Source organism: Salvelinus fontinalis, chromosome 7 (assembly GCF_029448725.1).
Source record: "Salvelinus fontinalis isolate EN_2023a chromosome 7, ASM2944872v1, whole genome shotgun sequence".
Lineage (NCBI taxonomy): Eukaryota > Metazoa > Chordata > Actinopteri > Salmoniformes > Salmonidae > Salvelinus > Salvelinus fontinalis.
In genome coordinates this window covers 4867151-4894406 of record NC_074671.1, presented here as the reverse complement: position 1 = coordinate 4894406, position 27256 = coordinate 4867151, and the positions used below count along the sequence as shown (strand labels likewise).

The window sequence follows — 27256 nt, the reverse complement described above, 5'->3', positions numbered from 1 at the left end:
TGGGTTCTCTCTACATTCCCCTGGTTCTCTCTACATTCCCCTGGTTCTCTGGGTTCTCTCTACATTACCCTGGTTCTCCTGGTTCCCTGGGTTCTCTCTATATTCCCCTGGTTCTCCTGGTTCTCTCTACATTACCCTGGTTCTCCTGGTTCTCCGGTTTCTCTCTACATTCTCCTGGTTCTCTCTACATTCCCCTGGTTCTCTGGTTCTCTGGGTTCTCTCTACATTCCCCTGGTTCTCCTGGTTCCCCTGGTTCTCTGGGTTCTCTCTACATTCCCCTGGTTCTCTGGGTTCTCTCTACCTTCCCCTGGTTCTCTGGGTTCTCTCTACATTCCCTTGGTTCTCTAGTTCTCTCTACATTCCCCTGGTTCTCTGGGTTCTCTCTACATTCCCCTGGTTCTCTCTACATTCCCCTGGTTCTCTGGGTTCTCTCTACATTCCCCTGGTTCTCTCTACATTCCCCTGGTTCCCTCCACAGATGTTACTATTTCTGCAGAATGGCCTCCCTTCCATCAAATAGGAATGATTTCCATCTCTGCCTGTGCCTCTCCAGATTCAGGCACAGTTTCCTGCATCATCAGCCACGTGCCTCCACAGCCCTCACACTGTCTGGGAATGCTGCAAGCAGGAAGACACAAACAGCTCATTGCCTCATGCAGCTCATTGCCTCATGCAGCTCATTGCCCCATGCAGCTCATTGCCCCATGCAGCTCATTGCCCCATGCAGTTCATTGCCCCATGCAGTGCATTGCCCCATGCAGCTCATTGCCTCATGCAGTTCATTGCCCCATGCAGCTCATTGACCCATGCAGCTCATTGCCCCATGCAGCTCATTGCCCCATGCAGCTCATTGCCCCACGCAGCTCATTGCCCCATGCAGCTCATTGCCCCATGCAGTTCATTGCCCCATGCAGTTCAATGACCCATGCAGCTCACTACCCCATTGCAGTTCATTGCCCCATGCAGCTCATTACCCCATTTCAGCTCATTGCCACATGCAGCTCATTGCCCCATGCAGTGCATTGCCCCATGCAGTTCATTGCCCCATGCAGTTCAATGCCCCATGCAGCTCATTACCCCATTGCAGTTCATTGCCCCATGCAGCTCATTGCCCCATGCAGCTCATTGCCCCATGCAGTTCAATGCCCCATTGCAGCTCATTGCCCCATGCAGCTCATTGCCCCATGCAGTTCATTGTCCCATGCAGCTCATTGCCCCATGCAGTTCATTGCCCCATGCAGCTCATTGCCCCATGCAGTTCAATGCCCCATTGCAGCTCATTGCCCCATGCAGCTCATTGCCCCATGCAGCTCATTGCCCCATGCAGTTCATTGCCCCATGCAGTTCAATGCCCCATTGCAGCTCATTGCCCCATTGCAGCTCATTGCCCCATGCAGCTCATTGCCCCATGCAGTTCATTGCCCCATGCAGTTCAATGCCCCATTGCAGTTCATTGCCCCATGCAGTTCATTGCCCCATGCAGTTCATTGCCCCATGCAGTTCATTGCCCCGTGCTTGTAACTGTTTTGGGTAATGCATGTTCTTGTGCTGTTAGGGGAATAACCTATGTGTAAATGTAATAATCTGCTGCTGTATTTTAGATTCTTCAAAGTAGCCACCCTTTGCCTTGATGACAGCTTTGCAAACGCTTGGCATTTTCTCAACCAGCTTCACCTGGAATGCTTTCCAACAGTCTTGAATGAGTTCACACATATGCTGAGCACTTGTTGGCTGCTTTTCCTTCACTCTGCGGTCCAACTCATAGCAAACCATCTCAATTGGTCTGAGGTTGGTGTGATTGTGGAGGCCAGGTAATCTGATGCAGCACTCCATCACTCTCCATCTTGGTCAAATAGCCCTTACACAGCCTGGAGGCATGTTGGGTCATTGTCCTGTTGAAGAACGAATTATTGTCCCACTAAGCGCAAACCAGATGGGATGGCATATCGCTTCAGAATGCTGTGGTAGCGATGCTGGTTAAATATGCCTTGAATTCTAAATAAATCACTGACAGTGTCACCAGCAAAGCACTCCCACACATCATACCTCCTCCTCCATGTTTCACTGTGGGAACCACACAAGCAGAGATCATCCGTTCACCTACTCTGCGTCTCACAAAGATACGACGGTTGGAACCAAAAATCCCAAATTTGGACTCATCAGACCAAAGGACAGATTTCCACCGGTCTAATGTCCATTGCTCGTGTTTCTTGGCCCAAGCAAGTCTCTTCTTCTTATTGGTGTCATTTAGTAGTGGTTTCTTTGCAGCAATTCGACCATGAAGGACTGATTCACACATTCTCCTCTGAACAGTTGATGTTGAGATGTGTTTGTTACTTGAAGTCTGTGAAGCATTTATTTGGGCTTCAATTTCTGAGGCTGGTAACTCTAATGAACGTATCCTCTGCAGCAGAGGTAACTCTGGGTCTTGCTTTCCTGTGGCGGTCCTCATGAGAGCACTTGAAGAAACGTTCAAAGTTTTATTTTCATTTTTTTAAATGCCTTAACACAACTGCCTCTTCAGAAGAGAGGGTCTACACCTAACATGCTGACTACACCGCTCGCGTCGCGTGTGCGACCGTTGCAAAATAAATTTAGAAATCTACATTATTAAATTATTGCGAGTGCTAATGGCTAAAATAGAAGTAAGTTCTATTTCTGACGCAGATCGCGCTGCAAGTCCTGCCTCTCCCATCTCCTCATTGGTTTATAGAAGAAGGTACCTACGTGCCATCTCCTCATTGGTTATACCCACGTGGGTGACTGAAAGACGAAATAGGTCGTTGGCGGTAATCAACTTAATTTATGAAAGTTGCCAATAGCAATATAAAGTCAAGAGAAGAAAAAGCCTGGAAGGAGAGATGACTAGAAACGATTCGGTTGACCGTTTCATGTGTGGATTAATTGGTGGAGTAGAGGACCTTGTGCATTCCAGGTAAAATAACAACTCAATGTTTATATCCCAGGACAAATTAGCTAGCAACTGCAAGCTAGCTAAATAGAACAAATTAGCTAGCAAGCTAGCTAGCTAAATTGTCATAAATGTTTAATGCTTTTAAATGCAACATGTCCCCAAATTAATATAATTGGTTCAGAGTTTATTTTGATATTTTAACCTGCGTGTCGTGATCGCGTTTGGTGTGGAGGGGACAAAATACATTTATGCACGATGGCGCACGCAGCCGGTTTGGGTTCCGTGTAAACCCTTGACAGAGCCGCAGAGAGTTTACTCTGTCCACAAAAATAAAATCCTGAAGTGAGGAATTTTTGTTTTGGAGGTCAATGAGAGTGTCAAATTCGGTCAACAAAAAAATGAAATTGATAATTTTCTTCAGTACCTGGTCCTTATTTGATCTAAAATAAAAACGTAATAAACTGAAGTGAAATTTAGTGTTATACTGGATATTTGGTTATCTCTCATCAAAAGATATTGAACCAAGCATGCAATGACTATTTATATAGCCTTTTCTGAATCAGGTTAGAATGGAAAGCAACTTTTTGTTGCTGTTACATTTTAAAAAACAAAAATAATCTTCAGATTTCAATAGTTCAATAGCGTTTAAACAATAATGCACAGAGCAGTATGAAAAAGAGAGAAACCTTTTTTTCTTCAGATTATTGATTTTATTATTAAATAAAATAAGAGAATGTCACATCGCACGTTGAAAGGTACAATCAAAAATCGATGAAATAAATCAAAATGTTTAGAAAAAAAGGTGTGAATTGTGAATTGTGCTCCATCCTACCCATATTCAGAATATATTATTTTAATAGTCATGGCACACTTTGTTTAAGCACTATTGAAGATTGAAATCCGGAACAAAAATACAAATAACATCTATGAATAAAAAAAGGTGTGGATTGTTCTCTATCTTCCGTGATTCAGAATATCTAATTGTCAAAGTCATAGCAGGCTTTGTTTAAGAGCTAGTGAAGATCGAAATCCAAAATGTTAATTTAAAACAAAAAACTATTAAAAAACAAAAAGTTGTGGATGGTTCTCCATGCTCCCCTGATTCACAACATGCCATTTTCATCGTTATGCCATGCATGATTCAATAGCTATTGACAAAATAACCGAATATTCACATAATATCATAATACTATTTTTACCTCGCTGAAAAAAAACGTATTCATATCGGATTTGATTCTGTTGTTCACACGCGTATCTGCTCTCTCGTTGACTAGAATGGTTCCACCTGATCTCGCCTCCTCGCATGCATGCCTTCCATCTTTGAGGACTGTGTATTTCCATTGGTAGAGGGGTCACTCGACTATCTTGTCAATATAATAGATATTCTTTGGCATTAGCAGCCATGTCGCAAAGTGACAACCACTGTCGGAAATACTAAACGTTTGGTGTTGAAAAAGTCGGAACAGAATCTATTGTGGTAATGTTGGAGAGGAGTGAACGAGCTGGCTACAGAGACAGGAGATATATTGTGAGTACGCCGACCAACACGCGGAAACCGGATGAATATGGATACTAATGCACATCGCAGATATTATTACAGTTTGTGAAAAAGGACGGCGGCGGCCAATCTGAAAAATCCGGTATACGGAAGAGTTAAGAACCAAAATCACAACTGTTTATTTCACTAGCTAGCAGGCTAGCTGGCTAGTTCCAATGCGGGTCTGGAGTGGGAAGCTCGTCCGAAATTTACTCAGTAGGGATTTATATCGTGCACGGAATTAACATCTTGTTGTCGTTGGTTTTACAAAGTAAGTGATCTCCGGTGGAGATCGTAGCGGCAACTTTAAAGAAGAATGATACATACAAACTGAACACTAGGCGATCCGCCGCTCAGAGTAAAAACGGAAGAAAGTCGTACAGGTTTGTAAAGCTGATTTTTATACAATCTTTTTCAAAACATTACCTTTCCAAATGAACAGTAGAGTAGACATATAATGTTGTTTTCTGGGGACATTTGACAGGAGACTGCCTCTTGTGCAAAGATTAACTTCCATAGTAATTATTATTCAGTGTCCTTATCCTGAAATTGACTAACTAAATCACCAAATAACTAAAGGTCTTCCAATCAATTAGCCCAATTTGCTTTTAGGGCAAAATAGTTAATTTACTAAATTATCCTGTAGCCTAATGTCATATATTAATCAATGGTGTATACTGTTGATGCCGTGCGGTTGCAACTTCTTCAACGTTAACGTTGTCTGATGGTGTCCGCATACATAGGTTTGGTTTGCTCCTAGCAAAACTCGGCTAGGCGACGTGAATATCTGTGCTTGCATTACTCCCTTAAAAAGACCTTGGCTTGAAAAAAAGTGACAATATTACTGTTAGTCCCTCGTGAGACACCGTAGCAACAATATAGCAGTGTACACTTCATTAAAATTTTCTAAATTCATCTCAGATAAATCAAGAAATGTGTAATTCATTTTTTATCTGTAAAGGTCTTGGTTGCACAATTTTACATGTAAGATGTTTGGTGCAGTATTTTCTCAAGTGAAAAATGTACAGGAAAACTCGTCATCCCTCCATAACTAGTGCTAACCGTGCACATTACACGGTTTCTCTAGAGATACATCTGATCAAGCCTGAACTGTGCAATGTAGTAGAGAGTTGTAGCTAGTTTCCAACAGGCCAACATTCAACATAGTTTAGCGCAGAAAAGTGACAATTAACTAGACTGCCCATATTTCATTGCGCTCCTACTTGTGCGGCCTGCTGCTTTTACCCCTACTTGGTAAAAGAAGCAGATTTTTTATATTTTACCTTTATTTTACCTTTTATTTAACTAGGCTAATGATCCTAGTGGTTAGAGGGGATGGAGAGTTGTTGCTTCGCGACGTATCTCTACCTGAAAACACACGATTTAAGTGATTTGATAGTTGGTATTCAGCAGTCATAAAAATATGTCTTTTTTTAAAGAACTACTAAAATAGTGAGTTTGTCAGACAGCGGCTCTACAGAGATGAGATGATGACTTGGAATTAAATGATAAAGTCATCAAATAAAACTAACTGAACAACTGAAATAATCTATTACAGTAATGTGAATAGTGATGGTTAATAAGTGATAAGCAGTAATGGGCCGTTACTACCATCATGGGATTTTATATGACTTTTTTTTTTTATTCTGTGTTACAGCATTTCAACCCACAATGCAAAGTGCATTTTTAATGTTAACCCCGAAACCAAACTCAAAAAAGCACTAATCGCACAGCGCTACAACAAACAGTTAATTGAAGAGTCCCTTCCATAGTTCCTTCCATTAGGGAAAGGCATTATATATTATTTTTACTGGTCCGGTACTCCGGTGATTTGAGTTCTTCAGAATGGAAAGAAACTCTATTCACAGAACACGGGCGATGGATGGGAAAAAACACATGTGCTCATTTATCTAAATGCCCACAGTGCACAACTATACCTGATTTATCAGAACCATTACAGATATAAAAAAAAAAATCATAATTGCCTCATATATTATTCAGTCAGTAAAATACAATTGCCATTTAAGATTAATTTATTGAAACCGTAATCTCAACTGGTTATATATCATGGAACACAATCTGTCATATCAACTGGTTATATATCATGGAACACAATTGCAAATCAAATTTTATTTGTCACATTCACCGAATATAACATTAAAATCCTTACTTGCAAGCCCTTAACAAACAATTCAGTTTTAAGAAAATATCCCCCAAAAAGTAAGAGATAAGAATAACAAATGATTTAAGAGCAGCAGTAAATAACAATAGCGGGGCTATATACATGGGGTAATGGGCCGTACGCACTACCCTCTGTAGTGCCTTGCGGTCGGAGGCTGAGCAGTTGCCATACCAGGCAGGATGCTCTCGATGGTGCAGCTGTAAAATCTTTTGAGGATCTGAGGACCCATGCTAAATCTTTTCAGTCTCCCGAGGGGGAATAGGTTTTGTCGTGCCCTCTTCACAACTGTCTTGGTGTGTTTGAACCATGATAGTTTGTTGGTGATGTGGACACCAAGGAACTTGAAACTCTCAACCTGCTCCACTACAGCCCCGTCGATGAGAATGGGGGCGTGCTCGGTCCTCTTTTTCCTGTAGTCCACGATCATTTCCTTTGTCTTAATCACGTTGAGGGAGAAGTTTTTGTCCTGGCACCACACAGTCAGGTCTCTGACCTCTCTATATGCTGTCTCATCGTTGTCGGTGATCAGGCCTACCACTGTTGTGTCATCTGCAAACTTAATGATGGTGTTGGAGTCGTGCCTGGCCGTGCAGTCATGAGTGAACAGGGAGTACAGGAGGGGACTGAGCATTCACCCCTGAGGGGCTCCGGGTTTAGGATCAGTGTGGCGGATGTGTTGTTACCTACCCTTACCACCTGGGGGCGGCCCGTCAGGAAGTCCAAGATCCAGTTGCAGAGGGAGGTGTTCAGTCCCAGGGTCCTTAGCTTAGTGATGAGCTTTGAGGGCACTATGGTGTTGAACGCTGAGCTGTAGTCAATGAATAACAGTCTCACATAGGTGTTCCTTTTGTCCAGGTGGGAGAGTGCAGTGTGGAGTGCAATAGAGAATGCATCATCTGTGGATCTGTTGGTTCTGTAATATCAACTGTAGGCGTGCACGATATTTCGGATCGGCTGATGTCTAGACAAAAAAACATGTAAAACCGATGTCAAAGCTGACGTGCATACCTATATAACGTAGGTACATGACGTAATGACGCCACAAAATGTTGCGCCACACGTGCAACGTAGCATTCCTAACCTAGCCCACAATGTCTGCTGTGTGGATCGAGCAATCAACAAGTCAAGCAGTCATTTGAAAGAGTCAGAACATTTCAGAGACAAATCAAAGGCGAAATATATTAAAGCCAAGATAATGGAATTCATTGCCCTTGACAATCAACCGTTCTCTGTCGTGGATGATGTTGGCTTTTGCCAACTGGTCGAGCACCGGTACTACCAAGTGCGCAATTTTTCAGATGTTTCCCTACCGGAGTCACACAGTAATAGCGTCACTGCTATAAGCTTCACGACATACATACTATGGAACGCCGTTTGGGTTTTTGCTTGTCAAAAAAGATACAGTAGCACTGTCAAAGATGTACAAAAAGTCTGCAAACAAGCAAACACCGGCCACAAACGATGTGTTTACAATACCGCATTGGTAATAAAGCATCATTTGTTCGAACGCAACTTCTGGGGTAGCTAGCTTTAGCTTGGTACCTAGCTAGCACCAATACAACCAGCCTGAAAACAATGACCAGTAGAAACTGCAGTCATTTTCATTATTCTTAGCAATGATTTAGGAATCCTTGTGAGTAAGTATTAGCTAGGTTGCCACTAGTTGTTCACCTATTGAAATTGAACTTCAGTTCATGAAAAGAAATAGCTAGCCAGCTATTTAACCATGTTGCCCAAAGCTAACATTATTAGCAGCCAGCTAGCTTCATCTGGCTAATGAGCCTCGACCGCACCGGGTTGTGTGTTGTGAAGCTAGCCACAATAAGGATTAGGCACAATAGTGGAATTTGCGGTTTGCCTTCAAAATAAAATGATGGCATTGAGAGTGATGCAAATGAATACAAATAGTAGCATTATGCCAAACTTTTATTTTGAAGTCTAACTGCAAAGTCCACTATTGTGGCTAATCCTTATTGTGGCTAGCTTCACATAGATGGGTCCGACCACCATTAATCAAATAAGAGCGGTCTTAAAACGAGGGTTATTTTAGATGATGACACCTAGCTATATAGTTAGCTTGTTGTTTTGTTTTGGGGGGAGAACATTGTTTGCATAGCTAGCTTTTATTTATGACCAGCACTGTAGGAGCGCCAGACAACTTTACCAGCATCATAGCATACGTATCGATGAATCGTTGTGATATGAAAGGAGAGCGAGACAACTTTACCAGCATCATAGCGTACGTATCGATGAATCGTTGTAACATATGAAAGGAGAGCGAGACAACTTTACCAGCATCATAGCATACGTATCGATGAATCGTTGTAACATATGAAAGGAGAGCGAGACAACTTTACCAGCATCATAGCGTACGTATCGTTGTGACATATGAAAGGAGAGCGAGACAACTTTACCAGCATCATAGCGTACGTATCGTTGTGACATATGAAAGGAGAGCGAGACAACTTTACCAGCATCATAGCGTACGTATCGATGAATCGTTGTGACATGAAAGACGAGCGAGACAACTTTACCAGCATCATAGCGTACGTATCAATGAATCGTTGTGACATATGAAAGGAGAGCGAGACAACTTTACCAGCATCATAGCGTACGTATCGATGAATCGTTGTGACATGAAAGGAGAGCGAGACAACTTTACCAGCATCATAGCATACGTATCGATGAATTGTTGTGACATATGAAATACGAGCGATGGTGTAATCAATGTGTAAAAACTACGTCAAAAATTCATGAACGCGTTCAATTATTATGTGACATGCAGTCATATTCAGGTCCTGATTGGTCAACAAGCTTATTTGACGTATATCTTTTTTTGACGCATAAAGACCCAAACGGTCGTTCCGTAGCGACGGCCCAAACGGGCGTTCCGTAGCGACGGCCCAAGCGGGCGTTCCGTAGCGACGGCCCAAGCGGGCGTTCCGTAGCGACGGCCCAAGCGGGCGTTCCGTAGCGACGGCCCAAGCGGGCGTTCCGTAGCGACGGCCCAAGCGGGCGTTCCGTAGCGACGGCCCAAGCGGGCGTTCCGTAGCGACGGCCCAAGCGGGCGTTCCGTAGCGACGGCCCAAGCGGGCGTTCCGTAGCGACGGCCCAAGCGGGCGTTCCGTAGCGACGGCCCAAGCGGGCGTTCCGTAGCGACGGCCCAAGCGGGCGTTCCGTAGCGACGGCCCAAGCGGGCGTTCCGTAGCGACGGCCCAAGCGGGCGTTCCGTAGAAATCCTGGTTGAGAATGAGACGACTGAACAAATGAACAAGAAAACAGCAAGTAAGTGAAAGAAACAGGTTTTGATGATGTTTGACTGGTAATGGGGACATCACTTTTTGGTGTGTGTGTGTGTGTGTGTGTGTGTGTGTTTGTGTGTGTGTGTGTGTGTGTGTGTGGCTTTATCTAGGCAAGTCAGTTAAGAACAAATTCTTATTTACAATGACGGCCTACCCTGGCCAAACCCGGAAGACGCTGGGGACTGGGACTCCCAATCACGGCCGGTTGTGATACAGCATGGAATCTAACCAGGGTGTCTGTAGTGACGCCTCTAGCACTGAGATGCAGTGCCTTAGACCGCTGCGCCACTCAGGAGCCCAGGTTACTGAACTTCAACTTGCATCAAGGACAAATGTGTGCACAAACAGCCGAAAACCTGCCCGAACACCAACATGACAAACGTCACAATGTTTCCATAAGACACATGCGAAAGGTTTCGACTGGGAAGCATGCGGCGGGCGTTCGGCTGCCATTTGAAGAAGCAGCCGAGCTCGCATGGCAAGAAGGAACAGACAGCCTCACAAATTGCTTTCGAATTTCTTGGCAGAGGTTTCAGACGCTTCGAACAACGTAGCAGGATTCCACAGAGCCGACCTCGAATTCGATTGCAGATGAGCTTTTATATTAATCTCTTACGCGTGTCTCTGTGTGTTTTTCGTGTGTGTTTTTGGGCTCCAATCAGACAGAAAATCTCACTTTGAAAATCGGACTGAAAATCTCGCTTTTAAACTGCAATTACCAATATCAAAGTAAGTGCATGTTTACCAGTGATTTTCTTCTGTAATCGCCTCCCAGATTAATAAATAAGTGCACATTTCTGTCTAATTTCTAAATAGGAAGGAACATTGGTTACTGTGCTTATTACAAGTCATTCATCTATATTGGGATCCTTTAAAAATGTCTCTTAACAGCTCAGTGGGCAGAGGACTAACAATAGTTATTCCATCACAGGGAGGGACACTAACAGAGAGCTTTTTGTTTTGCTGGGTTCACTGGCCAGTCAACATTAAACGTACGTTGATGTGTTCTGCTAAGTCTGGTGCTGCTCTCTTTCTCGCCCTCGCTCTCTCTCTCTCTCTCTCTCTTTGTTCTTACCCTCTCTCTCTCTCTCTCTCGCCCTCGCCCTCACTCTCACTCTTCGTTCTTACCCTCTCTCTCTCTCTCTGTCTCTCTCTCAATTCAATTCAAATGGCTTTATTGGCACGGGAAACATATGTTTACATTGCCAAAGCGAATGGAATAGTCAGCAAACAAAAGAGAAATAAACATTTGTAAACATTACACTCCCCCTGACAACTCAGAACAGGTCAGTGTTTTCCCCCTAGAAGAGTCCTGACAACTCAGAACAGGTCAGTGTTTTCCCCCTAGAAGAGTCCTGACAACTCAGAACAGGTCAGTGTTTTCCCCCTAGAAGAGTCCTGACAACTCAGAACAGGTCAGTGTTTTCCCCCTAGAAGAGTCCTGACAACTCAGAACAGGTCAGTGTTTTCCTTCTGGAAGAGTCCTGACAACTCAGAACAGGTCAGTGTTTTCCCCCTAGAAGAGTCCTGACAACTCAGAACAGGTCAGTGTTTTCCCCCTAGAAGAGTCCTGACAACTCAGAACAGGTCAGTGTTTTCCCCCTAGAAGAGTCCTGACAACTCAGAACAGGTCAGTGTTTTCCTTCTGGAAGAGTCCTGACAACTCAGAACAGGTCAGTGTTTTCCCCCTAGAAGAGTCCTGACAACTCAGAACAGGTCAGTGTTTTCCCCCTAGAAGAGTCCTGACAACTCAGAACAGGTCAGTGTTTTCCCCCTGGTAGAGTCCTGACAACTCAGAACAGGTCAGTGTTTTCCCCCTGAGAGAGTTATGTTGGTGTTACTGTTTTCTCTTCATATTCCATTTCACTGTACCTACCTTGGTGCAAGTATGAGCTTGACATGCAGGAATGTAGTGTTTGTCCGTGGTACATAGAGATTGAAATGCATAATACAAAGCCTATGTGATGTATTACCTGGGGAATGAATGCTGATGATCTTCCAAGAAGAAGTTAATTCCCTGATTTAGACTATAATGTATTAAGGAAAGCTCCCTAATACTGTCTGTCAGACGGATGTTTTAAGGCTACAGATGCAGTTGATCTGTAATGACAGATTAAAACGGACGTTTGACTGGTAGTCTGGCTACAATATCACAGATTGGGGTACTGCTATTCATCTAGCCATTCTAGATGAACAAACTTAAACAATGACCCTTCTTAGTTCATCTGCAGGCCTTTTCCAACTGTTGACGTATCCAAAGCAACAGGCTAACACTGTATCGGCAAATAGAGTTGAAGTCGGAAGTTTACATACACCTTAGCCAAATACATTTCAACTCAGTTTCACAATTCCTGACATTTAATCCTAGTAAAAATTCCCTGTCTTAGGTCAGTTAGGATCACCGCTTTATTTTAAGGTGTGAAATGTCAGAATAATAGTAGAGAGAATTATTTATTTCAGCTTTTATTTCTTTCATCACATTCCCAGTGGGTCAGAAGTTTACATACACTCAATTAGTATTTGGTAACATTGCCTTTAAATTGTTTAACTTGGGTCAAACGTTTCAGGTAGCCTTCCACAAGCTTCCCACAACAAGTTGAGTGAATTTTGTTCCGTTCCTCCTGACAGAGCTGGTGTAACTGAGTCAGGTTTGTAGGCCTCCTTGGTCGCACAAGGTTTTTCAGTTCTGCCCACACATTTTCTGTAGGATTGAGGTCAGGGCTTTGTGATGGCCACTCCAATACCTTGACTTTGTTGTCTTTAAGCCATTTTCCCACAACTTTGGATGTATGCTTGGGGTCATTGTCCATTTGGAAGACCCAAGCTTTAACTTCCTGACTGATGTTTTGAGATGTTGCTTCAATATATCCACATAATTTCCCTTCCTCATGATGCCATCTATTTGGTGAAGTGCACCAGTCCCTCCTGCAGCAAAGCACCCCCACAACGTGATGCTGCCACCCCCGTGCTTCACGGTTGGGATGGTGTTCTTCAGCTTGTAAGCGTCCTTCTTTTTCCTCCAAACATAACGATGGTCATTATGGCCAAACAGTTCCATTTTTGTTTCATCAGATCAGAGGACATTTCTCCAAAAAGTACGATCTTTGTCCCCATGTGCAGTTGCAAACTGTAGTCTGGCTTTTTTTTGGCGGTTTTGGAGCAGTGGCTTCTTCCTTACTGAGCGGCCCTTCAGGTTATGTCGATATAGGACTCGTTTTACTGTGGATATAGATACCTTTGTACCTGTTTCCTCCAGCATCTTCACAAGGTCCTTTGCTGTTGTTCTGGGATTGATTTGCACCTTTCTAACCAAAGTACGTTCATCTCTAGGAGACAGAACGCGTCTCGTCTCCTTCCTGAGCGGTATGACGGCTGCGTGGTCCCATGGTGTTTATACTTGCATGCTATTGTTTGTACAGATGAACGTGGTACCTTCAGGCGTTTGGAAATTGCTCCCAAGGATGAACCAGACCAGAGGTCTTGGCTGATTTCTTTTGATTTTCCCATGATGTCAAGCAAAGAGGCACTGAGTTTGAAGGTAGGCCTTGAAATACATCCACAGGTACACCTCCAATTTACTCAAATTATGGCAATTAGTCTATCAGAAGCTTCTAAAGCCATAATTTTCTGGAATTTTCCAAGCTGTTTAAAGGCACAGTCAACTTTGTGTATGTAAACTTCCGACCCATTGGAATTGTGATATAGTGAATTATAAGTGAAATAATCTGTCTGTAAACAGTTGTTGGAAAAATGACTTGTCATGCACAAAGTAGATGTCCTAACCGACTTGCCAAAACTATAGTTTGTTAACAAGATATTTGTGTAGTGGTTGAAAAACGAGTTTTAATGATTCCAACCTAAGTTTATGTAAACTTCAGATTTAAACTGTAGACAAATTCAGGATCCTCTGTAAGCACTTTGTGACGCCGACGTCTAAAAGATGAAATTTTACTCACTGGGTCCTCTCATCCCAAACTGCTTAACTGTCCCAGTTTTAAAGCAGCAGATGCCATGAGAGCCAATGGCTACAATGATATTCTCATTAAATCTGCTGTTATTTGAGTTCAAGCGGGAGATGAATGAAACCTTGTTTGTTTGGGACGTTGCTAATTGCTGCTTATATTTTGGAGGTCTCAATTTTCAATTAGGCGTGTGTTCCTGTGTCCTCCTGCCATCCATCAGTGTTTGAGGCTAGGAGGCTAGCTGGAGGAGCGGACTAGGTGTTTCTCTCTCCATCTGTCTGTGCTATGGATTCATTTTTTTGTTGTGATCTAACCTTATTGACTACCCAAATCGATAACCTTGGCAACTGTAGTTTTTCATTCCAGCTCTCGCAGCACAATGTGATTGAAGCTAGGCAGGGGGTGTTGGGACCATTAGTGATAGGTGGAGGGAAAAAAATCGATAGTTATATTTTGCAATATAATTTTTTTATGATGTTATATTGATATTTGACTCAAGTATCGATTTGTGTATGAATATATATTATAATATATATAAGCACCTGTCAAAAGTTCAGAACACCTACTCATTCAAGGGCTTTTCTTTTCTACTATTTTGCGCATCAAAACTATGAAATAACACATATGGAATCATGTAGTAACCATAAAAGTGCTAACCAAATCAAAACATATTTTATATTCTTAGTAGCCACCCTTTGCCTTGATGACAGCTTTGCGTAGTCTTGGCAAAGCGCGGCTACTTTGAAGAATCCAAAATATATTTTGATTTAACACTTTTTTTTTTTTGGTTACTACATGATTCCATATGTGTTATTTCATAGTTTGTTGATGTGGAAAATAGGAGGAAAGAAAAGCCCTTGAATGAGTAGGTGTTCTGAACTTTTGACTCGTGCTTTATGTAAATATAATAATATAGTTAATTTCTACGCCTGTTTTTACTTTGACATTATGGGGTATTGTGATTGATCAGTTATGTTTTATTTTTTATAAAGATGTAATGTAAACAAAATGTGCAAACAATTTAGTTGTCTGAATACTTTCCAATTGCATTGTTGTATTATTTTGGTCGTGTAACGCTAGTTGGCTGTCCACAAATCTCCATCATTCTTCTTCGTTTATCATCTTCACATCTTTTTAAATAGTCAACCAACATATTTTTAGGGCTTTTTATGTTGTTGCCATGACTGATTATCCTGTTTTCTCTCTCTTGTCTCTCTGCAGAAGACATAGTGAGAAATATGTTGGGAACGTCAAGTCTCTGCACATAAAGAATTGTGATAATCGTAATATGTATCTTATCAGCAGCAGTGTGATGATATGGTGAGGTTTGTGGCATTGCTCTACAGACCATGGGGAGTTGACAGTCTTTAAAATGACTGCAGTAGTGTGATGATATGGTGAGGTTTGTGGCATTGCTCTAAAGACCATGGGGAGTTGACAGTCTTTAAAATGACTGCAGTAGTGAAGACACTTGTTTTATTCCGAGATGGACAAAAGTTGCTTTATGCTGTCTGTTCAATTGATCTCTCTCTCTCCATCCATCCATCTCTCTCCATCTCCATCCATCTCTCTCCATCCATCCATCCATCTCTCTCCATCTCCATCCATCTCTCTCCATCTCCATCCATCTCTCTCCATCTCCATCCATCTCTCTCCATCTCCATCCATCTCTCTCCATCCATCCATCTCTCTCTCTCCATCTCCATCCATCTCTCTCTCTCCATCTCCATCCATCTCTCTCTCCATCTCCATCCATCTCTCTCTCCATCTCCATCCATCTCTCTCCATCCATCCATCTCTCTCTCTCCATCTCCATCCATCTCTCTCTCCATCTCCATCCATCTCTCTCCATCTCCATCCATCTCTCTCCATCTCCATCCATCTCTCTCTCCATCCATCTCTCTCTCCATCCATCCATCCATCCATCTCTCTCTCTCTCTCTCTCTCTCCATCCATCTCTCTCTCTCTCTCTCTCTCTCTCTCTCTCCATCCATCTCTCTCTCTCTCTCTCTCTCTCTCTCTCTCTCTCTCTCTCTCTCTCTCTCTCTCTCTCTCTCTCTCTCTCTCTCTCTTTCTCCATCCATCTCTCTCTCTCTCTCCATCCATCTCTCTCTCTCTCCATTAGAGGTCGACCAATTTATGATTTTTCAAAGCCGATACCGCTTATTGAAGGACCAAAAAAGCCGATACCGATTAATCGGCCGTGTACAAATAAATTTTTTTTAATTATAATTTTCTTTAAATAATGACAATTACAACAATACTGAATGAATACTTATTTTAACTTAATATAATCCATCAATAAAATCAATTTAGCCTCAAATAAATAATGAAACAAGTTCAATTTGGTTTAAATAATGCAAAAACACAGTGTTGGAGAAGAAAGTAAAAGTGCAATATGTGCCATGTCAGAAAGCTAACGTTTAAGTTCCTTGCTCAGAACATGAGAACATATGAAAGCTGGTGGTTCCTTTTAACATGAGTCTTCAATATTCCCATGTAAGAAGTTTTAGGTTGTAGTTATTATAGGACTATTTCTCTCTACCATTTGTATTTCATTAACCTTTGACTATTGGATGTTCTTATAGGCACTTTAGTATTGCCAGTGTAACAGTATAGCTTCCATCGCTCTCCTCGCCGCTACCTGGGCTCGAACCAGGAACACATCGACAACAGCCACCCTCGAAGCAGCGTTACCCACGCAGAGCAAGGGGAACAACTACTCCAAGTCTCAGAGCGAGTGACGTTTGAAACGCTATTAGCGCGCACCCCGCTAACTAGCTAGCCATTTCACATCGGTTACACCAGCCTAGTCTCGGGAGTTGACAGGCTAAACAGCAGAGCTGCTGGCAAAACGCAGGAAAGTGCTGTTTGAATGAATGCTTACGAGCCTGCTGGTGCCCACCATCGCTCAGTCAGACTGCTCTATCAAATCATAGACTTAATTATAACATAATAACACACAGAAATATGAGCCTTAGGTCATTAATATGGTCGAATCCGGAAACTATCATCTCGAAAACAAAACATTTATTCTTTCAGTGAAATACGGAACCGTTCCGTATTTTATCTAGCGGGTGGCATCCATCAGTCTAAATATTCCTGTTACATTGCACAACCTTCAATGTTATGTCATAATTACGTACAATTCTGGCAAATTAGTTTGCAATGAGCCAGGCGGCCCAAACTGTTGCATATACCCTGACTCTGCGTGCAATGAACGCAAGAGAAGTGACAATTTCACCTGGTTAATATTGCCTGCTAACCTGGATTTCTTTTAGCTAAACATGCAGGTTTAGAAATATATACTTCTGTGTATTGATTTCAAGAAAGGCATTGATGTTTATTGTTAGGTACATTTGTGCAACGATTGTGCTTTTTTCGCAAATGCACTTTTGTTAAATCATCCCCCGTTTGGCGACGTTGGCCGTCTTTGTTAGGAAGAAATAGTCTTCACACAGTTCGCAACGAGCCAGGCGGCCCAAACTGCTGCATATACCCTGACTCTGTTGCAAGAGAAGTGACACAAAGAAATTCATGTTAGCAGGCAATATTAACTAAATATGCAGGTTTTAAAAATATATACTTGTGTATTGATTTTAAGAAAGGCATTGATGTTTATGGTTAGGTACACGTTGGAGCAACGACAGTCCTTTATTGCGAATGCGCACTGCATCGATATGCAACGCAGGACACGCTAGATAAACTAGTAATATCATCAACCATGTGTAGTTAACTAGTGATTATGATATATTGTTTTTTGTAAGTTAAGTTTAATGCTAGCTAGCAGCTTACCTTGGCTTCTTACTGCATTCGAGTAACAGGCGGGCTCCTCGTGAGGCAGGTGGTTAGAGCGTTGGACTAGTTAACCGTAAGGTTGCAAGATTGAATCCCCCGAGCTGACAAGGTAAAAATCTGTCGTTCTGCCCCTGAACAAGGCAGTTAACCCACCGTTCCTAGGCCGTCATTGAAAATAAGAATGTGTTCTTAACTGACTTGCCTAGATAAATAAAGGTGTAAAGAAATTCAGATTATTATGAAAACTTGAAATCGGCCCTAATTAATCGGCCATTCCGATTAATCGGTCGACCTCTTCTCTCTCTCTCTCTCTCTTTTTATTTATTTATATATATATATATATACCAATGAAATGAACCAATGAAATGAATCAAGCATGTTCCCTTCTGCCCTGGTTCTATGATATACTGATGAAGTTCAGTCTCAGGTTGTGCCTGACTCTGTGAGGGTAAATGGTCAGTCTCAGGTTGTGCCTGACTCTGTGAGGGGAAATGGTCAGTCTCAGGTTGTGCCTGACTCTGTGAGGGTAAATGGTTAGTCTCAGGTTGTGCCTGACTCTGTGAGGGTAAATGGTCAGTCTCAGGTTGTGACTGACTCTGTGAGGGGAAATGGTCAGTCTCAGGTTGTGCCTGACTCTGTGAGGGGAAATGGTCAGTCTCAGGTTGTGCCTGACTCTGTGAGGGGAAATGGTCAGTCTCAGGTTGTGCCTGACTCTGTGAGGGGAAATGGTCAGTCTTAGGTTGTGCCTGACTCTGTGAGGGGAAATGTTTGTGCCTGACTCTGTGAGGGGAAATGTTTGTGCCTGACTCTGTGAGGGGAAATGTTTGTGCCTGACTCTGTGAGGGGAAATGGTCAGTCTTAGGTTGTGCCTGACTCTGTGAGGGGAAATGTTTGTGCCTGACTCTGTGAGGGGAAATGTTTGTGCCTGACTCTGTGAGGGGAAATGTTTGTGCCTGACTCTGTGAGGGGAGATGGTCAGTCTCAGGTTGTGCCTGACTCTGTGAGGGTAAATGGTTAGTCTCAGGTTGTGCCTGACTCTGTGAGGGTAAATGGTCAGTCTCAGGTTGTGCCTGACTCTGTGAGGGGAAATGGTCAGTCTCAGGTTGTGCCTGACTCTGTGAGGGGAGATGGTCAGTCTCAGGTTGTGCCTGACTCTGTGAGGGGAAATGGTCAGTCTCAGGTTGTGCCTGACTCTGTGAGGGGAGATGGTCAGTCTCAGGTTGTGCCTGACTCTGTGAGGGGGAATGGTTGTGCCTGACTCTGTGAGGGGAAATGTTTGTGCCTGACTCTGTGAGGGGAAATGTTTGTGCCTGACTCTGTGAGGGGAAATGTTTGTGCCTGACTCTGTGAGGGGGAATGGTTGTGCCTGACTCTGTGAGGGGGAATGGTCAGTCTCAGGTTGTGCCTGACTCTGTGAGGGGAAATGGTCAGTCTCAGGTTGTGCCTGACTCTGTGAGGGGGAATGGTTGTGACTGACTCTGTGAGGGGAAATGTTTGTGCCTGACTCTGTGAGGGGAAATGGTTGTGCCTGACTCTGTGAGGGGAAATGTTTGTGCCTGACTCTGTGAGGGGAAATGGTTGTGCCTGACTCTGTGAGGGGAAATGGTTGTGCCTGACTCTGTGAGGGGAAATGGTTGTGCCTGACTCTGTGAGGGGAAATGGTTGTGCCTGACTCTGTGAGGGGAAATGGTTGTGCCTGACTCTGTGAGGGGAAATGGTTGTGCCTGACTCTGTGAGGGGAAATGGTTAGTCTCAGGTTGTGCCTGACTCTGTGAGGGGAAATGGTTAGTCTCAGGTTGTGCCTGACTCTGTGAGGGGAAATGGTTGTGCCTGACTCTGTGAGGGGAAATGGTCAGTCTCAGGTTGTGCCTGACTCTGTGAGGGGAAATGGTCAGTCTCAGGTTGTGCCTGACTCTGTGAGGGGAAATGGTTGTGCCTGACTCTGTGAGGGGGAATGTTTGTGCCTGACTCTGTGAGGGGGAATGGTTGTGCCTGACTCTGTGAGGGGGAATGGTTGTGCCTGACTCTGTGAGGGGAAATGGTTGTGCCTGACTCTGTGAGGGGAAATGTTTGTGCCTGACTCTGTGAGGGGAAATGTTTGTGCCTGACTCTGTGAAGGGAAATGGTTGTGCCTGACTCTGTGAGGGGAAATGTTTGTGCCTGACTCTGTGAGGGGAAATGGTCAGTCTCAGGTTGTGCCTGACTCTGTGAGGGGAAATGTTTGTGCCTGACTCTGTGAGGGGAAATGGTCAGTCTCAGGTTGTGCCTGACTCTGTGAGGGGAAATGGTCAGTCTCAGGTTGTGCCTGACTCTGTGAGCGGAAATGTTTGTGCCTGACTCTGTGAGGGGAAATGTTTGTGCCTGACTCTGTGAGGGGAAATGGTTGTGCCTGACTCTGTGAGGGGAAATGGTTGTGCCTGACTCTGTGAGGGGAAATGTTTGTGCCTGACTCTGTGAGGGGAAATGTTTGTTCCTGACTCTGTGAGGGGAAATGGTCAGTCTCAGGTTGTGCCTGACTCTGTGAGGGGAAATGGTTGTGCCTGACTCTGTGAGGGGAAATGTTTGTGCCTGACTCTGTGAGGGGAAATGTTTGTGCCTGACTCTGTGAGGGGGAATGGTTGTGCCTGACTCTGTGAGGGGAAATGTTTGTTCCTGACTCTGTGAGGGGAAATGTTTGTGCCTGACTCTGTGAGGGGAAATGTTTGTGCCTGACTCTGTGAGGGGAAATGTTTGTGCCTGACTCTGTGAGGGGAGATGTTTGTGCCTGACTCTGTGAGGGGAAATGTTTGTGCCTGACTCTGTGAGGGGAGATGTTTGTGCCTGACTCTGTGAGGGGAAATGTTTGTGCCTGACTCTGTGAGGGGAGATGTTTGTGCCTGACTCTGTGAGGGGAAATGTTTGTGCCTGACTCTGTGAGGGGAGATGTTTGTGCCTGACTCTGTGAGGGGAAATGGTTGTGCCTGACTCTGTGAGGGGAAATGGTTGTGCCTGACTCTGTGAGGGGAAATGTTTGTGCCTGACTCTGTGAGGGGAGATGTTTGTGCCTGACTCTGTGAGGGGAAATGTTTGTTCCTGACTCTGTGAGGGGAAATGGTTGTGCCTGACTCTGTGAGGGGAAATGGTTGTGCCTGACTCTGTGAGGGGAGCTGTTTGTGCCTGACTCTGTGAGGGGAAATGTTTGTGCCTGACTCTGTGAGGGGAGATGTTTGTGCCTGACTCTGTGAGGGGAAATGTTTGTTCCTGACTCTGTGAGGGGAAATGGTTGTGCCTGACTCTGTGAGGGGAAATGGTTGTGCCTGACTCTGTGAGGGGAAATGGTTGTGCCTGACTCTGTGAGGGGAAATGTTTGTGCCTGACTCTGTGAGGGGAAATGTTTGTTCCTGACTCTGTGAGGGGAGATGTTTGTTCCTGACTCTGTGAGGGGAAATGTTTAGCGAAACAAGCAGTAGCACTGCATGCTGTTATCTGATCCTGTGGTCTTTCTCATTCACACAGCCCTTTCACTTCTCTATTCAGGTCACCTGTCTAACTTAAACGTGTGGTTTCTTTAGACAGGAAGTGATCATGCACCTGTTCTCTGCTTCTTTTTCATCGTTGTTACCCTGTTGTGTTTTTAAAGCCGTCGTGACATGTCGCCTCTCTGTTCTTCTGGCGTCTTGTCTATCTCGGTAATGAGACGTTTTGTGTCTCCTAACATCTCGCCAAACTCTCTGACTCAGACTCTCGCTCTGAACACTTTGGCTCATTTTCCCTGTGTGAGGAGTCAGGCTCTTTTTGATTCCGGGTCTTTCTCTCCTGCATTCCGTTCTCAGCATTCATTCAGCAGCGCCGTACTTCAGAGAGCCGGTGTGTCTCTGAAACGGGTCTTCTTTTGGGCAGCAGTTCTGTTAGAGGTAATTTAGCACTGACTCCGAACAGTAATGCACACTAATGTAAGAGCCGATAAGGCAGGTAGCAGATAAAGGACCATATCAGGTATGTATGTAGTTGGTGCTGTATATTAACTAACTGTTAACTAACTATTAATTAACTAGGGGTTCTAACTTGAACAATTATTTGTTCGTTTACAATCGTACAATTTCTGCTCCCCACACATAATAAATATAATATATAAAAACTACGAAGACTGACGGAAAGGCCTGAACTCAAGATCGTAATTTTGATGGCAATTTAAATGCCAACAGATTCACTATGTAATATATGGCCAAATAGTCACATTTTGGTTTAGCCTGCCATCCATGCACACACACACAGTTTCATCCCCAGCCACAGGAACTCTATACATAAACATTGACCTCCGTCCTGACCAAAACTACTCCCCCCCCCCCCCCCCCCCCCCCCATAGTACAAGCCTATCTCTAGTACATGTGTCAGTCATTCCACGGAGGACCACGTGTCTTCTTCTTCTCTTCCCCTGAGGTTGATTGAATTAAGGTCAATAACCTGGTTGTCTAGGTTTTAATTCAAAGGAAAAACCCTCAGACACTTTTTTGGCTCCCGAGTGCATCTCAGTGCAAGAGGCGTCCACTACAGACCCTGGTTCGATTCCAGGCTGTATCACAATCCGCCGTGATTGGGCGTCCCATAGGGCGGCGCACAATTGGCCCAACGTCATCCGGACTAAGGTTTTGGCCGGGGGGGGTAAGCTGTCATTGTAAATAAGAATTTTGTTTTTAACTGACTTGCATAGTTAAAAAATATATATATATATAAAATTAAAAATAATCCCTCAATGGAATGAGTCGCACCTCTGCTCTGGTACCACAGCACCAGCAGTTGGCTACCGGAAGCTGCTGGCTAACATGTTAATTTGGTTACTTTAGAGTTAGTCAGTGTTATTTAGATGGCAGACGCTAGTTAAATGCGGTAGCTCTATAGCTAGTTAACGTTAGCATAGAGGTAGTACGTTGGCTCTTTTAACACTAGCTGGTGTAGTCCTCATCGTTCTCTCTGCTGCTGCTGCTCATTGTGTTACTTCTAATCCGTGTTGTTGGTAGGGACGGCATCCACTGAAGCCCCATATCCATTGTTGATAGGATGAAATGTGCCCAGACTAGCCCCGATTTGCCCACCTCATTCTCACAAATGTATCCCACATTTTAGTGTTTCATTTCATACCCCATAATGACAAAATATCACATTTACTTAAGTATAAAAATGGTTTATAGAAATGTTAGCAAATTTATTACAAATAAAAAAAGAAATATCACATTTACTTAAGTATTCAGACCCTTTACTCAGTACTTTGTTGAAGCACCTTTGGCAGTGAATACAGCCTCGAGTCTTCTTGGGTATGACGCTACAAGCTTGGCACACCTGTATTTGGGGAGTTTCTCTCATTCTTCTCTGCAGATCCTCTCCAGAAATACAGGTGTGCCAAGCTTGAATACTTATGTAAATAAAGTATTTCTGTTTTTTTTTTTTTTTTTTTGTAATACATTTGCAAAAAAGTATGCATTAATCAGAGGTGGGCAACTCCAGTCCTCCAGGACCAGATTGGTGTCACACCCCCCCACCCCGTCGTCGTCTCTAACAAACACAGTTGATTAATCACATTGCATTCTGATCTGAAGATCGTGATTAGGTGATTGTTGGAGACAGGTGTGTTGGCTGTGTCTGGGGGAAAACTGTGACACATTTTGGTGTCTGTAATAGAATAAAACGTGGCAAAACGAATGTAGACATTTATTAAAATATATTTCTATAGCTTCCCCAAAATGTTTTTTTTTTTTCAATGGTGGGGGAATTCCAAGATGGAGGCCCGGTGGGTACAACACAATGGTGGGGGAATTCCAAGATGGAGGCCCGGTGGGTACAACACAATGGTGGGGGAATTCCAAGATGGAGGCCCGGTGGGTACAACACAATGGTGGGGGAATTCCAAGATGGAGGCCCGGTGGGTACAACACAATGGTGGGGGAATTCCAAGATGGAGGCCCGGTGGGTACAACACAATGGTGGGGGAATTCCAAGATGGAGGCCCGGTGGGTACAACACAATGGTGGGGGAATTCCAAGATGGAAGCCCGGTGGGTACAACACAACTGTCATCTAGAGTACATATATAAATTATTGCCTCCATCCCTCCATCTTGGGGCTTTGGAGCCTCTAATTTGAAACACAATTTCTGTGGGCAGGATGAGGTCGGTCCGAATGAAAACTTTGCTTTAAGTTTCACTGCCAGTTATATTAAGAGTACATCTGCATTACAATGAGCGGGGTCTGCATCAACCATGTCTACGCTGAAATAGGAGTGCTTTTACAGGATTCCCATTGGAGGCTAGCATCCATTTTACTCTCTCGTCAGCAGGTTAATCGTGTGACTGACTGTAGGTCCAGCAGGTTAACCGTGTGACTGTAGGTCCAGCAGGTTAACCGGGTGACTGACTGTAGGTCCAGCAGGTTAACCGGGTGACTGACTGTAGGTCCAGCAGGTTAATCGGGTGACTGACTGTAGGTCCAGCAGGTTAACCGGGTGACTGACTGTGGGTCCAGCAGGTTATTAGTGTGACTGTAGGTCCAGCAGGTTAATCGTGTGACTGTAGGTCTAGCAGGTTAATCGTGTGACTGACTGTAGGTCCAGCAGGTTAACCGGGTGACTGACTGTAGGTCCAGCAGGTTAACCGGGTGACTGACTGTAGGTCCAGCAGGTTAACCGGGTGACTGACTGTAGGTCCAGCAGGTTAATCGGGTGACTGACTGTAGGTCCAGCAGGTTAATCGGGTGACTGACTGTAGGTCCAGCAGGTTAATCGGGTGACTGACTGTAGGTCCAGCAGGTTAATCGGGTGACTGACTGTAGGTCCAGCAGGTTAATCGTGTGACTGACTGTAGGTCCAGCAGGTTAATCGTGTGACTGACTGTAGGTCCAGCAGGTTAATCGTGTGACTGACTGTAGGTCCAGCAGGTTAATCGTGTGACTGACTGTAGGTCCAGCAGGTTAATCGTGTGACTGACTGTAGGTCCAGCAGGTTAATCGGGTGACTGACTGTAGGTCCAGCAGGTTAACCGGGTGACTGACTGTAGGTCCAGCAGGTTAACCAGGTGACTGACTGTAGGTCCAGCAGGTTAACCGGGTGACTGACTGTAGGTCCAGCAGGTTAACCGGGTGACTGACTGTAGGTCCAGCAGGTTAACCGGGTGACTGACTGTAGGTCCAGCAGGTTAACCGGGTGACTGACTGTAGGTCCAGCAGGTTAACCGGGTGACTGACTGTAGGTCCAGCAGGTTAATCGTGTGACTGTAGGTCCAGCAGGTTAACCGTGTGACTGACTGTAGGTCCAGCAGGTTAATCGTGTGACTGACTGTGGGTCCAGCAGGTTAATCGTGTGACTGACTGTGGGTCCAGCAGGTTAATCGTGTGACTGACTGTAGGTCCAGCAGGTTAATCGTGTGACTGTAGGTCCAGCAGGTTAATTGTGTGACTGTAGGTCCAGCAGGTTAATCGTGTGACTGACTGTAGGTCCAGCAGGTTAATCGTGTGACTGACTGTAGGTCCAGCAGGTTAATCGTGTGACTGACTGTAGGTCCAGCAGGTTAATCGGGTGACTGACTGTAGGTCCAGCAGGTTAATCGGGTGACTGACTGTAGGTCCAGCAGGTTAATCGGGTGACTGACTGTAGGTCCAGCAGGTTAAACGTGTGACTGTAGGTCCAGCAGGTTAATCGTGTGACTGACTGTAGGTCCAGCAGGTTAATCGGGTGACTGACTGTAGGTCCAGCAGGTTAATCGGGTGACTGACTGTAGGTCCAGCAGGTTAATCGGGTGACTGACTGTAGGTCCAGCAGGTTAACCGGGTGACTGACTGTAGGTCCAGCAGGTTAACCGGGTGACTGACTGTAGGTCCAGCAGGTTAACCGTGTGACTGACTGTAGGTCCAGCAGGTTAATCGTGTGACTGACTGTAGGTCCAGCAGGTTAATCGTGTGACTGACTGTAGGTCCAGCAGGTTAATCGTGTGACTGACTGTAGGTCCAGCAGGTTAATCGTGTGACTGACTGTAGGTCCAGCAGGTTAACCGTGTGACTGACTGTAGGTCCAGCAGGTTAACCGTGTGACTGACTGTAGGTCCAGCAGGTTAACCGTGTGACTGACTGTAGGTCCAGCAGGTTAATCGGGTGACTGACTGTAGGTCCATATTCGTAACACAAATGGACAATTCCACTGTATCCGAATTTCACTGTGACTTTTAAAATGTATGCCAAAATCAACATTGATTTCAAAATTTACCAAACCATAAAACTGCAGGCACAAGGACTAGCCTAATTTTAAACAATCTGCAACATATTACAAAAACACATTTATTGGAGCAACGGATGCATATTTGACTGGTATCAGTAAAAACACAAACTAATTGGTAGGTCTTTTTTTATTTATGTAAAACAATTTATTTAACCAGGAAGGCTAGTTGAGAACAAGTTCTCATTTATAACTGCGACCTGACCAAGATAAAGCAAAGCAGTGCGACACAAACAACAACACAGAGTTACACATGGAATAAACAAACATACAGTCAATAACACAATAGAGAAAGTCTCTATACAGTGTGTGCAAATGTAGTAAGATTAGGGAGGTAAGGCAATAAATAGGCCATAGAGGCGGAATAATAAGTGAAGGGTCTTTACCTTCAGTAAACCGTCTGGTGGTGTAATTGGGTTAGGAATGATTTCCTGGCACGAGTTCCCTCTCTTGATACCACTTAAACAACGTTTGAATGGCATACCTTGTAGAATCCACGCCCCGAAGAATTCAGGCTGTTCTGGAGGTAAAGGGCGGGCGGGGGGGGGGGTCAGACACGGCACTAGATGGGTGTACCTAATAAACTGGCCGGTGAGTGTATGTTGCTAAATTCGTCTTAACCTTTTATCCCTGCGTTTATCTGTGTGAGGCTACCAGGTGGTTGAATGTCAGTCTCAGTCACATTGAATTCAGGCTTTTAGGCTCAAACAGACTTAACCTTCAGAAGGAATTAAGGGCCATGGATCAACTGGAGTCCATCACCAACCGCACGTTTCACATTAAACCTGTTTTCTTTTTTTTTTTTTACAGTTTAATACGTCTTCCTATTAACAGAGAACAGATGAGGGATTTTCACAGATTAGGCTTGTAAGCATGTCATTTTTAGTAATTAGTAGCAACGGTCAGGCTCGTTATAAAGGTGAACCTCCCCCCCACACCGAGCCTCATTGATGCCTGACTAGGCTACATCCTAATCCTAATCTACCTTTTTTATGTTCTGGAATGTTCCATCGCTGTACCAGTTGAAAAACGGGGAGGGGTTATGGAACGCTTGGCCACTCCCTCTTTAAAAAAAAAATGTTTCATTTTTTTTATTTTTATAAATACGTCACTCAGTGCGTCAATTTACACCCACCAAACGGAAGCAAACATCAGTCTGTTCAAGAACGTACAAGAACATTTTTGAGAAATGTGTCATTCACTACAAATTGTTTCCGCAACGTTGAAAAAACGTTCAAGCCAACTGAACGTACCTCAGATCTCCCTCCTGATCTGGGCCTGCGTTCATGTCTAGACGGGATACGGCGTCCGCGTCGAGACGGGATA

General features: G+C 44.2%; 1 protein-coding gene across 2 annotated transcripts in view; it reads left to right on the top strand.

Moving 5' to 3' along the window:
* Positions 1 to 4198: 4198 nt before the first annotated feature.
* dipk2ab (divergent protein kinase domain 2Ab) overlaps positions 4199 to 27256 on the top strand; it is a 114456-nt gene continuing 91398 nt past the window's right edge. Inside the window, exon 1 of one of the 2 annotated variants that reach the window (XM_055928176.1) lies at positions 4199 to 4442. The gene's annotated coding sequence lies outside the window, so the exon portion shown is untranslated. Of the gene's footprint in view, positions 4835 to 27256 lie in introns of both variants that reach the window. The other variant, XM_055928175.1, reaches the window with a different exon arrangement.